Below are 12,066 nucleotides of genomic sequence, written 5' to 3'. Positions count from 1 at the left end.
TTTGCATTGCAACAAACTCATTTAATCACAAAAAACCCATACATGTAAAATGCAGTGCAATTAAACCACAAAAAGGGCAATTTTCATCACATGTATAAGTACTCGAATAATCGTGGGAATGTATGAAATATCAAAGACAAGTCTTTTCCCTTGACCTTTGTTCTAACATAGAGACATAGGGGTCACAGAAATGGATGCCTGACTGTAAGGTAGAGATGCAATGGGCTTCTGTATAGAGGAAGCTTATAAGGAGGGAAGGCTTTCTTAAAATAAAAGGAAATGCCTTCAGTTGCTGGAAGGCTAGAAAGAATGGAGACACTACCAAAGACAGAGACTCCATTCTCTTACAGAGGTTGAATTGTGGGAGAAGGTTCTAAGACTCTGGAGAGGCCAAGTGTAATATTGCAGGTGAGAGTCATATTCTAAAGACAAATATTTTTTTTTAAAGCTGACAAGTTGGGATTTCCTTCAAATCTAAATATCAGTGGGTTCTGAGTTATTCACCTCTTCATCTGTGCTACCTTACAAAAGTTGGCCAAAAGCAAGTGAAAGAAAATTTGAAGAAAACTGCCTCTCTTGAATGTTTAGAGGTAGCTTTCTTTCTTTAAATAATATGAAGAATATTGGAGAAAGATTATAACTGGCATAGATTAAAAACCCATTAATTGATTTTCACTAGATTTATCTGATTTAGCTAAACAATATATAGAACTGACGGACAGACAGCTCCCATAAGATATTGATATACAGATATTTAACAGTATAAACTGTTCTAACAAGGACAGAGAGTAAATTTATGCTAAAAAAATACTCTGGTTTATTATGTTTTAGAGAATAGAAATGAAGACTTTTTTGCCAATTTGCCAGACCCTATTCTGACATGTAGAATTGTAGGGCATTTATACAGATACATTTTCTTTTGCACGTTCTGGAGATCCAGCGTGTTCAAGCAGACTCAATTAATCTAATTAAACCTTTGCATTATTTTAGTTCAAAAGTGGACCACCGCCATTTTCTGCACACTGACATGCACTTTGCTGCTTATACAACTGCATGCACCACAGCACTGAGTGCTTTTCAAAGTGCCCGGTGCTGTGGCACATACATGTGTAAAAATGCCCATACTCATGAACACAGAGGAGCTGTGAACCTTGTGACCTGCCTTGTTTAAACATGGCAGAAGACTAGTGCACCATCTGAGAAGCTCATCATTTTTTGATGACTGAATTTGCACAAATGAAATGACCATCCAAAGATAACTGGGAACATTTATGGTTAGAAATATAACTAACACTAACCATAAATCTAGGCCAATTAATTCATATTGGGTGTGTCTACACAAGACACTCTACTACACATTAGACTAATCTGCTGCTCAGTAAAGCGTCATTATGTAACTGTGCACAGGAGCTACTGTGCAGTAGATTAGTCTTTTGAGTGGTTTTCTACTACCTCTAAATACAGGTAGTAGATTTGCCATGCACTAGCTACTGTGCAGTAGTACTGTACACAGTTACATAGCTGACTGGAAGCAAATTGCTCCCAGTTACGAGCAAATTGGGAGTTGGGAGAATTCTCCCCACCTTCAGGCAGCTGTCTGCTTCTCAGCTGCCTACAGCCATGGAGCTAAGCAGGAACTTCCTGCTGAGGGGGTAGGGCCAGCAGGCCCTGCTGTTTCAGGAACCTGCTGTGGCTTCCCCTGGGTCCTACTGTCCCTGACTCCTGTCATCTTTGACAGGAGCCAGGGGCAGATAAATATTAAATTTCAAAAATTTTTAGGGGCCCCGCAGGCTGGATAGAATAGCCTGATGGGTTGCATCTGGCCCTTTGGCCATATTTTGCCCACCCCTGTGGTAGAAGCGCCATCTTTGGAGATTTTCAAAACCTGGTTAGACAAAGCTTTGGCTGGAATGATCTAGTTTGGGATAGTCCTGCTTTGAACAGGGGATTGAACTAGATGACCTCCTGAGGTCCCTTTCAACCCTAACTTTCTATGATTCTAGTGAAGGCCAGATTTGCTGTACCTGGCCAGTCATTAGTTAGTTATCATGATGCAGTGTAATTCAGTGGATATGACATTAAGAGGGAACCAGGAAGTCTGGCTTCTATTCTTTTCTTTGCTGTGCTTTGCTTTTCTGTCAAATCCCTTTACTTCTCCATGCTTCCATTTCCCTATCTGTCAAATATGAATGACAATGCTTGCCTCTTTTGTAAAGCATTTTAAGATTTCATAAGATAGACAGATATATCTTAAAATATAAGTGTATATCTTAAGATATAAGATATACCTTATATTATATATCCTATATTTTAAGATATATTCTTATATTTATATGTTATTCTTATATCATTATATATAAATGATCCTTGTCTCTTTGAACTTTCTTTTAAAAAATACTTTTCCCATGTTCTGGGAAGTTAATTTAGTCATAGCAAGGGGTGGGGCCTGGAAAAATAACACTATGCAGCTAGTTTATTCACAGTCTCAAAATATTAAATGAGGGTTAGGCGGACTACACTGACATTATAATACTGTTCTTCTGGCTTTTATAAATTGGGAAGTCTAATTTCTTAATCTAAACCATCACCAAAAGCTCAGGGAATGGAAACATGCTTAATTCTCTGTTATGTTGGGAACCCAAAATATCCACAGCAATCTTTAGCCTTTTGTACATGTTCATACATGTTGCATAATCTCCAGACAACTTCTAGCTGCTCTGAATGATCTTGGGAACAAGGATAAGCAAGACAGAATAATGCACAGTGGGAAATGGACAGAGGTCTTCACTCATTCCATGACAGTGAGTTGTGGAGCTATTCAGCCTAGAGAATAATATTAGGCAATTTCGAGCTTTCGCCATTTCTCTGAAATCCGGTATCCTTTCTTTCCCACTACGACTTACAAAATTGACTCTACTGTTAATCTGGGAGAAAACTACATACTTTTGTTACCAAAAAAGAGAAAGAGAAAAACTATATCCCTGTTTCTGGAATAAATAGACATGCTATATGGTGGTAGGGGTAGAAGTCAGTGAGGGACACTGTCCCCCATTTTTTATATTTTCATAAGCGAAGGTATTGCTCTACCTGGCAAATACTGGGCTTTGACTAGTATGAACTGACAAGTTTTTAAGCCTGTTTCATGGAGAATCCTGTTGAGGATGTGAGCTCAGTTCAGTCTTTCTGACTGGGGAGCAAGATTTCTGCATGTTGTCAGAAATATGCTAAATTCTTTCTTTTCAAGAACCCTGCTGCTTTAGTCTGAAGTGGCTATATTGGAATCCCCCAGGTGCATCAACAAGTAAAATCTTTTAGAAGCTACCATTTTCTAATTGTCTCTCTCTAATCTTCAAATATGGATGTGAAGTAATTAAAAGCAAATATTTTCTGTATGTTGCATGTGCCTGATGAAAGTTATGATGCGAAGAAAAAATGACAATATTGAGCTATAAGACAGTTGCATAGCTTAAAACTGTTAAGCAAAATGTATGTCAACACATTTTTTATTTAAAAATAAAGGATTTGGGGCAATATTTGTTTACATGTTCCTATCTCCCCTAATTGTCAGAAATGTAACTGGAAAGTATTTTCTCTTTTTAAGTGGGATAACTGTATCTCTAATTAAGTAGCAAATATTTTGCTTTTCACAAATTTTTGATTGTTCACAAAACAGTCAAGATCAAAAACACTAACAAAAGCCATGCAGTTAACATTTTAAGCACACACACAAAAATGCAGATTCTGTGACCAAATGGAGGGTACTACTTTGCCTAAAATCAGTTCCTCCCTGAGATAGCTTCAATGAATTTTGTGGTGTTTTGAATATAAGGGTTGCAGATTAAGAATGATGTAGGAGTTGTGTCTGGTAGGCTATTTATGTGCCCTAATTCTGACTTTGCTATCAGGATAACCTTCAAACTGACAAAAAAAGAAATCTTAACTGGAAAATATAGTGGATGACTTTGAGAATGCATGTCCTTTTCTGTATCTTCACCATGAACTGGGTTTCCAGAAATGCAACTTAAATTTTGTGCAGATGTTTCTGCTGGAACAAGATGCTTTTGTGGAGCAAATGCCACCAAAATGCCTGTCAGCGCCCCAAGTCTTCCTTAGGGCAATATAAATCAGGCTGTGTGGCTACTACTGAAAACTGAAACAATGTGATAGTCTGGAAATTTACATGTTGTAAATCTATTAAAATTACAGGAGCATACTCTACTCTCTTGGCAAGGGTCTTGGCTGATATAGTTCTATGAAAGACACAAAGAAAGAGGCTACAATACTGACTTGAGAAGGGTGAGGTTGTAAAGGACCTGCTGTATCCTCACAAGCTATAAATAATGTATCTGGTACATGTATCCATGAAAACAGGCACATGTCCATGAAATATTGAATAGCCAAAGACACTGCTTCAGGATTTGGTGTTTCTGTCCCATAGTCTGTTCAAAGCTGTGGTGGAAGGAGGCACACTGCCTGTGCCATTGTGCGTGCTATAATGTATCCATAGTTGTGAAGAAGAGGATAGATGGGAAAAAGATGACATGTTTATTGTTACATCCATGACTCTTGCACCTTAATCATAAACCAGTACAGGTTTCCCTCGCCTTATGCAGGTTCTCTTTGTGTGAATTCGCTCTTATGCAATGAGATTTTTATACCAAAGATTCGTTGTATGCAAGGTAAATTCACTCTTACGCAAATGGTGGGGTGAAAGCCCGCAGTCAGCTGCTTTGTGCGGTGCATTGTGGGATGTGCACCCAAATATAGTCTCCTGTATGGATGTATTCTCCTTGTTCGTTGTCTGCATCACATGTTTCTGTAGTTGCCATCCCCATTATGATAGAGCCCTGTGCTTGTGTGTACTGTCTGCTGTTGGTGAGTACCAAAATTATCTTGTAAAAGTCGTAGAAATCAGTCTGGGGGTCAGTACAGTCAAAGTCTTGGAACATATCCCTATTTGTTACATTGTAAAGTGGGTTCCTTTTATGCAAATTTGAGCTATGTGCCATTTTCCAGTAACACATGTAGAGCACAAGGCGAAGGAAACCTGTATTACATGCTGATATCTTTAGTGTCTCTACTTTGGGTTCTTGCTATCCCAAATAGCACTTACCCATCTTGCCTGTTGCAGACCAAAGCTGTTCCTGTGGAGTTATAGTTATGTAAATGTTATCTGTTTCTAAGACCCCCCTCTACACATTACAGGTGCTCACAATTACCTGTTAATTGTGTATTTACCTTGAGACAAGCTATGTGCGCAAAGTACTTATCACGCCATAAAAAGTTCCAACTAGCTATAAAGCTATTAGACCTCAAATATGTATACCAATTTTATAGCTGATTGCTATCAAGGCTTAATTGGCACACATAGCAAAGTTTCTGCTGAGGGCTGTGGGCTCCCAGCCACTGGAGTGCAACTTGCCCAGCCGAGGCTGGGAGTCCCATAACTGCAGGGGATTTTCAGCACAAGCAGTTGAGGACTCTAGGTCCTAGCAACACCTTGCAGCTGCCAAGACCCAGAGTCCCATAGCGATGGAAGCTGGGTTCCTGCAGCATGCTTCTCAGGGATCCCCCTGCCACAGGGTTGCATGAAACCCCCAGAGTGGGAGGATCACCACTGCAGCAATGTCCCTGCCCCATGGGGTGTGTAAAACCCCCATAACAGAAGGATTACTGCTGTGGTGATCTCCCCACCCTGAGGGTTTCATGCACCCCCAGTATCTATACAGTATCTATACTGTAGTTATAGCAATTGTAAAAACTCAGTGGCTAAAAGTATAGTTTAGTCTATGTTCATTTAAAATATGACTGCTTTAGTAAGGCTAAAGAGAGAGAATGGGATGTTTTCATTAATAATCAGGCCAGTACCACCTATTTATTATTGAACTTTTGAAAGAGCTGAATAACTTTAGGATTGTTTCCTCTCTTTTGTCTTCCTTCCATTGACCTCCACCCAACTACCTCAAGACTGAAGGAGCTCAAGGCTTTTCAAGAAACAACCATTGCAGAATCCTATGTGTACGTTTCTTTAATAATCTGTTTAAATACTGACGGGGGAGTATTACAATTTTATGGAGATTTGTGATACCTTAAAAGTGTCAATTTTTGTTCTTTTTCCCTATGGATGGAATGATTTATGTCTAACAGTCCTAACAGACTCATGCATATACAAACAAATATGAGATGTCAGACAGGGAACACATTCTTTGTATGAAAAGGCCAACCCTTCACTTAAAAAGAACATCTTTATAAACAGCTCAGACTGATGTTTCAAATTATCACTGGCTAGTATGATAGGTATATGCATGTTTGAGAAACCACACCCTCTCTACAGATCTTCAATTCCCCAGCACTGGGTACACCCAAAGTTCACTAAACTGTTTTGGCTTGTGCCTTTATGATTGTGATGGTAAAATGCTGTGGGTGCTTTCTGCTTCACCCATGTACAGTCATTCCTTTGGCTCTGTTTTAAGAGCTGTTGCAGCTGTGCTGGACACCACAGCAAGTTCTCAACATGACTCAGATGAAAAATTGCATTTCATCTTATCTACACTAGCTTTTTGCAAAAAGTAAATTTTTTGCTATGGGAATGACTGAAGCTGTCTGACTCTTAGCACAGAGCACTTGTGAACATGATGCTACACCTCAGAAAAATACATTGTTCCCCAGTGAATACTCTATAAATTGACTAGAAATTTGAGAGATGAACTGGACAACTTGATAACCTTCAGTCAGCAAAGTCATGTTCTAAACTGCCTTCTCACTGCCTAACCGTATAAGCAATATAATTACAATTAGCATAAGTTGTATTATTTGGATATTTTAGTTCATAATTTTTTTAATAAAGCATCAGAAACTGTTGAGAGATGCTCCTTTCAAAAATTTCTTTTTAAAATGAGACACAGATAACTGAAACTTCATCTCAAAACCAGTTTGGTTGTCTAGAATAAAACTTTTGTTCTAGATGTCTAGATTATAGAAGAGTATTGCAAATAGTTTTCTTCATATTGAAACATCAATGGTAAGGCCCCCATTCTAATTAATTGGTTCAAATTCATGACAGTTAAAAATAAGCTATTGGCCTTTACCAAGAAGCTGGTTGTGGAATTTTTTTATCTATTGTACTCCTTGCTTGTACAAAAGTTTACATGAATCTCAACGTGCTTTAAGGTGTTACAATCTCAAAAAGAAAGTATTATATGAAATCAAATTTTATTGTTTTCACTGCTTATTTACTGGAGTTATACAACCATGCTTGGAATAATCATTTACATGGAGACAATACTTCTGGGACATTACAACACAGCTGACTTTTGTTATTTATTATATGTTGAGTGCCATTACTTAATACTTTGCTTGAACTAAGAAATTTCTTTTTAAAATGAGACATAGAAAATTTTTAATATTTTTATAGCCTTCTATTTTTTTCAACAAAAAACATTTGCTGAATTTGGCCCAGGCCAAATCTGCAGTTTTGCTCATTCAAAATTCCATGTTTGGTGTATTTATTATTTATCAGACTGTACAGCTCTAAAAATAATATTCTCAGAATACAACCTTTGCCTCAGTCATAATGCTGAAATTATAATGCCTATCTCTAAATAATAAGTGTTTTTCATCTTCATAGCTCTTCAAGAAAATTTACTAGGTAATTACTGAAACATGGATGTGTTGGGTCACTTTACTGATTCACTGAAATTAGTAGGATTACACATCTAAAGCTTGTTCATGGAAAGAGCTCTATGCTATACAGTGATAACTGAAACTTCATCTCAAAACCAGTTTGTTTGGTTGTCTAGAATAAAACTTTTGTTCTAGATGTCTAGATTATAGAAGAGTATTGCAAATAGTTTTCTTCATATTGAAACATCAATGGTAAGGCCCCCATTCTAATTAATTGGTTCAAATTCATGACAGTTAAAAATAAGCTATTGGCCTTTACCAAGAAGTTGAGGCTGGTTGTAGAATTTTTTTATCTGTTGTACTCCTTGCTTGTACAAAAGATTATATGAATCTCAATGTGCTTTAAGGTGTTACAATCTCAAAAATAAAGTATTATATGAAATCAAATTTTCTTGTTTTCACTGCTTATTTACTGGAGTTATACAACCATGCTTGGAATAATCATTTACATGGAGACAATACTTCTGGGACATTACAACACAGCTGACTTTTGTTATTTATTATATGTTGAATGCCATTACTTAATACTTTGCTTGAACTAAGAAGACATGGTTCCTAAACAATACTTACTTTTTTTTTTTTAGTAAAATAGAAGTACCCAAAAAAGACAGTGGAAATAAAAATGTATGCATAAAAGCCACCTCTCATTGTTCTTTATTACAGAGAAATAATTCAAATGTTGGTACTAGCACATCTATTAAAAGAAAATAGATATCATGCTCCTAAATCAAAACAACTTGTTGGAACTCAAGAGTATTTGAGTAACTGCTCATTGACATCAGTAGGAAGGTTTTAAATTAACACTACCACATTTTAGAGTTAATAAATGCAGAGATAAAATGTAAACTATCAACTATCAAAGTTAAATAATCCAAATAGTGAAATGTTCTTAGCTATCTAAAAAAAGAAAACCAGGAAAAAGAAAGTGGAGCTAGTATTTACCAAAAATATGAAGATTAACAATAGCCCAGGTGCAACCCAAAATGAATTATTAATAAATAAAGGTTAGGATGCAGAGCATATCCATCCTCTGCCCCATGACATTTCAACATAGGTTAGGTGAGCCTGGAGTCAAATGTCTTCCCTGACCCTTTATGTTTTCTATGGGTCAGATGTAAAAGGAGCAATAGCATATGGGAGAGAGGCAGGATCACTAATAGGAAGGCAAATACCAAAACTAAAAATTACCATATCTTATGTGGAAGCAAAGCTCAAAGAGCTTAATGTCCTTGTCATAAACCTACAATATCTTGAGGTGTTTGTGGAATGTCATGAATGTTTTCTTGAGTTTGTTTTACTGATATGGCATGTATAGTCTCTACATATACATACCAACACGCTTTATTTAGACTTACTGTTACTATGTCTGCATTAATTGTGGTATTTGATGTAATTTTGATATATTTTTATATTTTGGACAAAACTGATTTGTAAGGCAATGTTTAAATTAAGTGTTCCTCGTTTATTCACTTGGGAGAAATAATTGCCAAGAATTAGCATCTGACACAAATATGTTTAATGGCTATCAGTCAGACCCTTGTGAACTTAGGAAGCCCCTTCCAGACAATGAGGAATTTATATTTTAAAAGACCTGTAAGAATATCACAGGAGAACAGGCTATTCAGAGAAGGACATTTCTCACAGTGGGAAAATTAAATGACACTATTTTTTGGATATTGGATTAGTAATCTTTGTGTTTGAAAGGATGTAAATATTTTCCTGGTCACAATTAGATTAGGAAATACTTCTGATCTAGTAAATGAATATACCCTTGGAGGAGTCAGGAAGCTACATGTATATTATGAGCTCTTCAAGAATCCAATGGATAATATAAATAAGAAGCCATACTTAAGTTTTGCCTTAAGTAGCGTGACCATAATTATCTTATGGAAATCCAGGATGAGGGCATGCCACGGGGTGCACACACATGCACACACACACATACACATACACTCACATGTGCACCAGGGCTTTGTGTGTGTCAGTGGGCAGGACCAGAGCAGGGTCAGGAGCACAGTGTCTTTCTCACCAGGCCTGCAGGCTGGGGTCAGGGCCGGGTAGCAGGGTACTGGCTAGGCTTGGGGCATTGTGTGGGCTCTGACTCATGGTCCCACCCTGTCCTGGCACCTGCAGCTGCATCCTAGCCATGTATCCCCAAGCTGGGCAGGCACAGCCAGCCCTAGGCTCACATCCCTCTCCTAAGTTAGGGCAGGGTGCAGCCAGGCCAGGCTGGCCTGAAGGCCTGCAACCAGGATGCAGCTGCAGGTGCCAGGATGAGCCTGGAGTCATGAGTGAGCTCAAGGCAGATGGAGCCCATGCAACATCCCCAACTCACCCAGCACCCCACTCTCAGTCCCGGCTTGCAGCCACAGCTCTGGTGACAAAGACACTGGGCTCCCCACTTGCATCCCAACAGCTACTCCAGCCCTGCCTGCTGCCACGCACATCCATGCACAATCCACTCTGTGGCTTCCAGCAGTGGAGCCAGGTGGGACAGTTCAGTACACACACACACACACACACACACACACACACACACACATATATCTATGTATATAGATATAGGTATGTATGTATACATACATGTAACAGGGTGATAGTCAACCCTGTTCCTTGGTAGGATTCTTTTCCCAAGAAGAGGGGGGAACCAGGTCACAGAAAGGGCAAAGACTCAGGTACGAGGCACAGCTGCACCTCTTTACACACCAGGAAGAGACACAGTGGATGAGCATTCAGGAGCTACAAAAGAGTGGCACCCCAGACCACATCAGTCCCAGGTTCCTACCAATATGGGATTTTTGCTTAAATGTTCTCCAACAGCCAGGGGACTGAGACAGCCTATAACATTCAGGATTGTCCCAACCAATCCAGGACATATGGTCCCTTTAACCTTGAGAACAAGTGTTGGTCTAAAGCTTCCTGGGGATAAAGTGTGTGGTTCGCTCAGCCAGCAGGCTGGTTATTTTAGCTGACTGGAGAACATGCAGGTGGCCCTGGCAGGAAAGTGAGAGGCAGGAGCTGCTTTCTATCCTGTTGAGCTGCATAGAAGCATCGTTCAAAGGTTTAAGAGGCAGGATAAGATCATATTACTGTTCTGATATTTTCTTTTGTTGTTTCATTATTGTATCTCTCTCTGTATCTCAACATATGGTTACTGATTTCTGATGTTTGCTCTTGTTTTCTGCAATCAACTCTTTTTTTATCTTTTATAACTTACTACTGTTAGGATTAAGTGTGATTTCAAAGCATTTAACCATAAGGTTAGGCCTCTTCCAAGAAAGGGGGGGATCTATCATTTCTAAATGCATGGCCGGACAAGTATGTGATTATTCTACTAAGACCTGGAAAGATTTAGGTGAGGTGGGTAAAGCTGAGGTGCCACAGGACAGGAAGGTGATCTTTTGGAGCATCTCGGTGTGTCCTCAGTGGCCAAGCAGCAGATGGGAGAAAAAGGTTTGGGCCTGAAGGATACCCAAGTTTCAATGGTGCACTGAACTGCATCTGGGGTCGAGTTGTTTCACAATGCTCACATCAAGTGAATAAGCTCCATCCAGAATGGTGAAATTACTGGTTCATGAGATATCAAATAAAATAATAAAGATTTTAAAGAAATTTATCAAATCAAGGATTTTACTCTACTGGGGAATAGGAAGTATAGTACCTCTGTTTAAGAAAGAAGGAAAAAGTGATTCAAGCACCAGAGAAAAGTTGGCCTATCCTGGAAAGTATACAAAGCTTTAGAGTAAAGTTTTAAGGAGAGAATAATTAAGGACATTAAGGCAAACTTAAAATATGCGACAAGGGTTTCCAATGGTAAATCATTGTGGATTAACCTAGTATCTCTCATGGAGAAAAGAACTCTTATTAGACAAGAGAAACATGTTAATAAATTGACCTTTACTTCAGTAAAGTGTTTAATAAAGTGTCACACGGAGAATTATTAAGAGAATAGGATTAGTGTAAGAATTTTAAGGTCAGAAAGGCTTTGGATGCACATTACATTTGTAGAACTATATATGTTTATATAGCACTATTCTCTATGGTGCTAGAGAGCCATATTCTCAGGCTCTCTAGCACCACAAAAATGATGGATCCACCACATAAAAAATTTCTGTTTGAAACAGGAACTTCTGTGTACTACTACATTTTGCAATGCCACATGTGAAGAATACATGTGGACAGTTAGATATAAAGCTACAGGGGGCCTCTCAGACCTGCCAGCATCCCACAGCGCTCCACACTCCCCACACTCCTTCCAACAGGTTTGCCAACCCAAAAACACGTTTTTGCTAACAATCTGCAAACTTTTTACTGATAACCAGACTTTTTTCCTGACACATGTTTTTACCATCAATAAAAAAAAATCTTGGATTGGCAGCCCTG

The sequence above is a fragment of the Crocodylus siamensis genome, chromosome 4, assembly GCF_052110815.1.
Source record: "Crocodylus siamensis isolate JL-2025a chromosome 4, ASM5211081v1, whole genome shotgun sequence".
Taxonomy (NCBI): Eukaryota; Metazoa; Chordata; order Crocodylia; family Crocodylidae; genus Crocodylus; species Crocodylus siamensis.
This window is presented reverse-complemented; position numbering follows the sequence as displayed.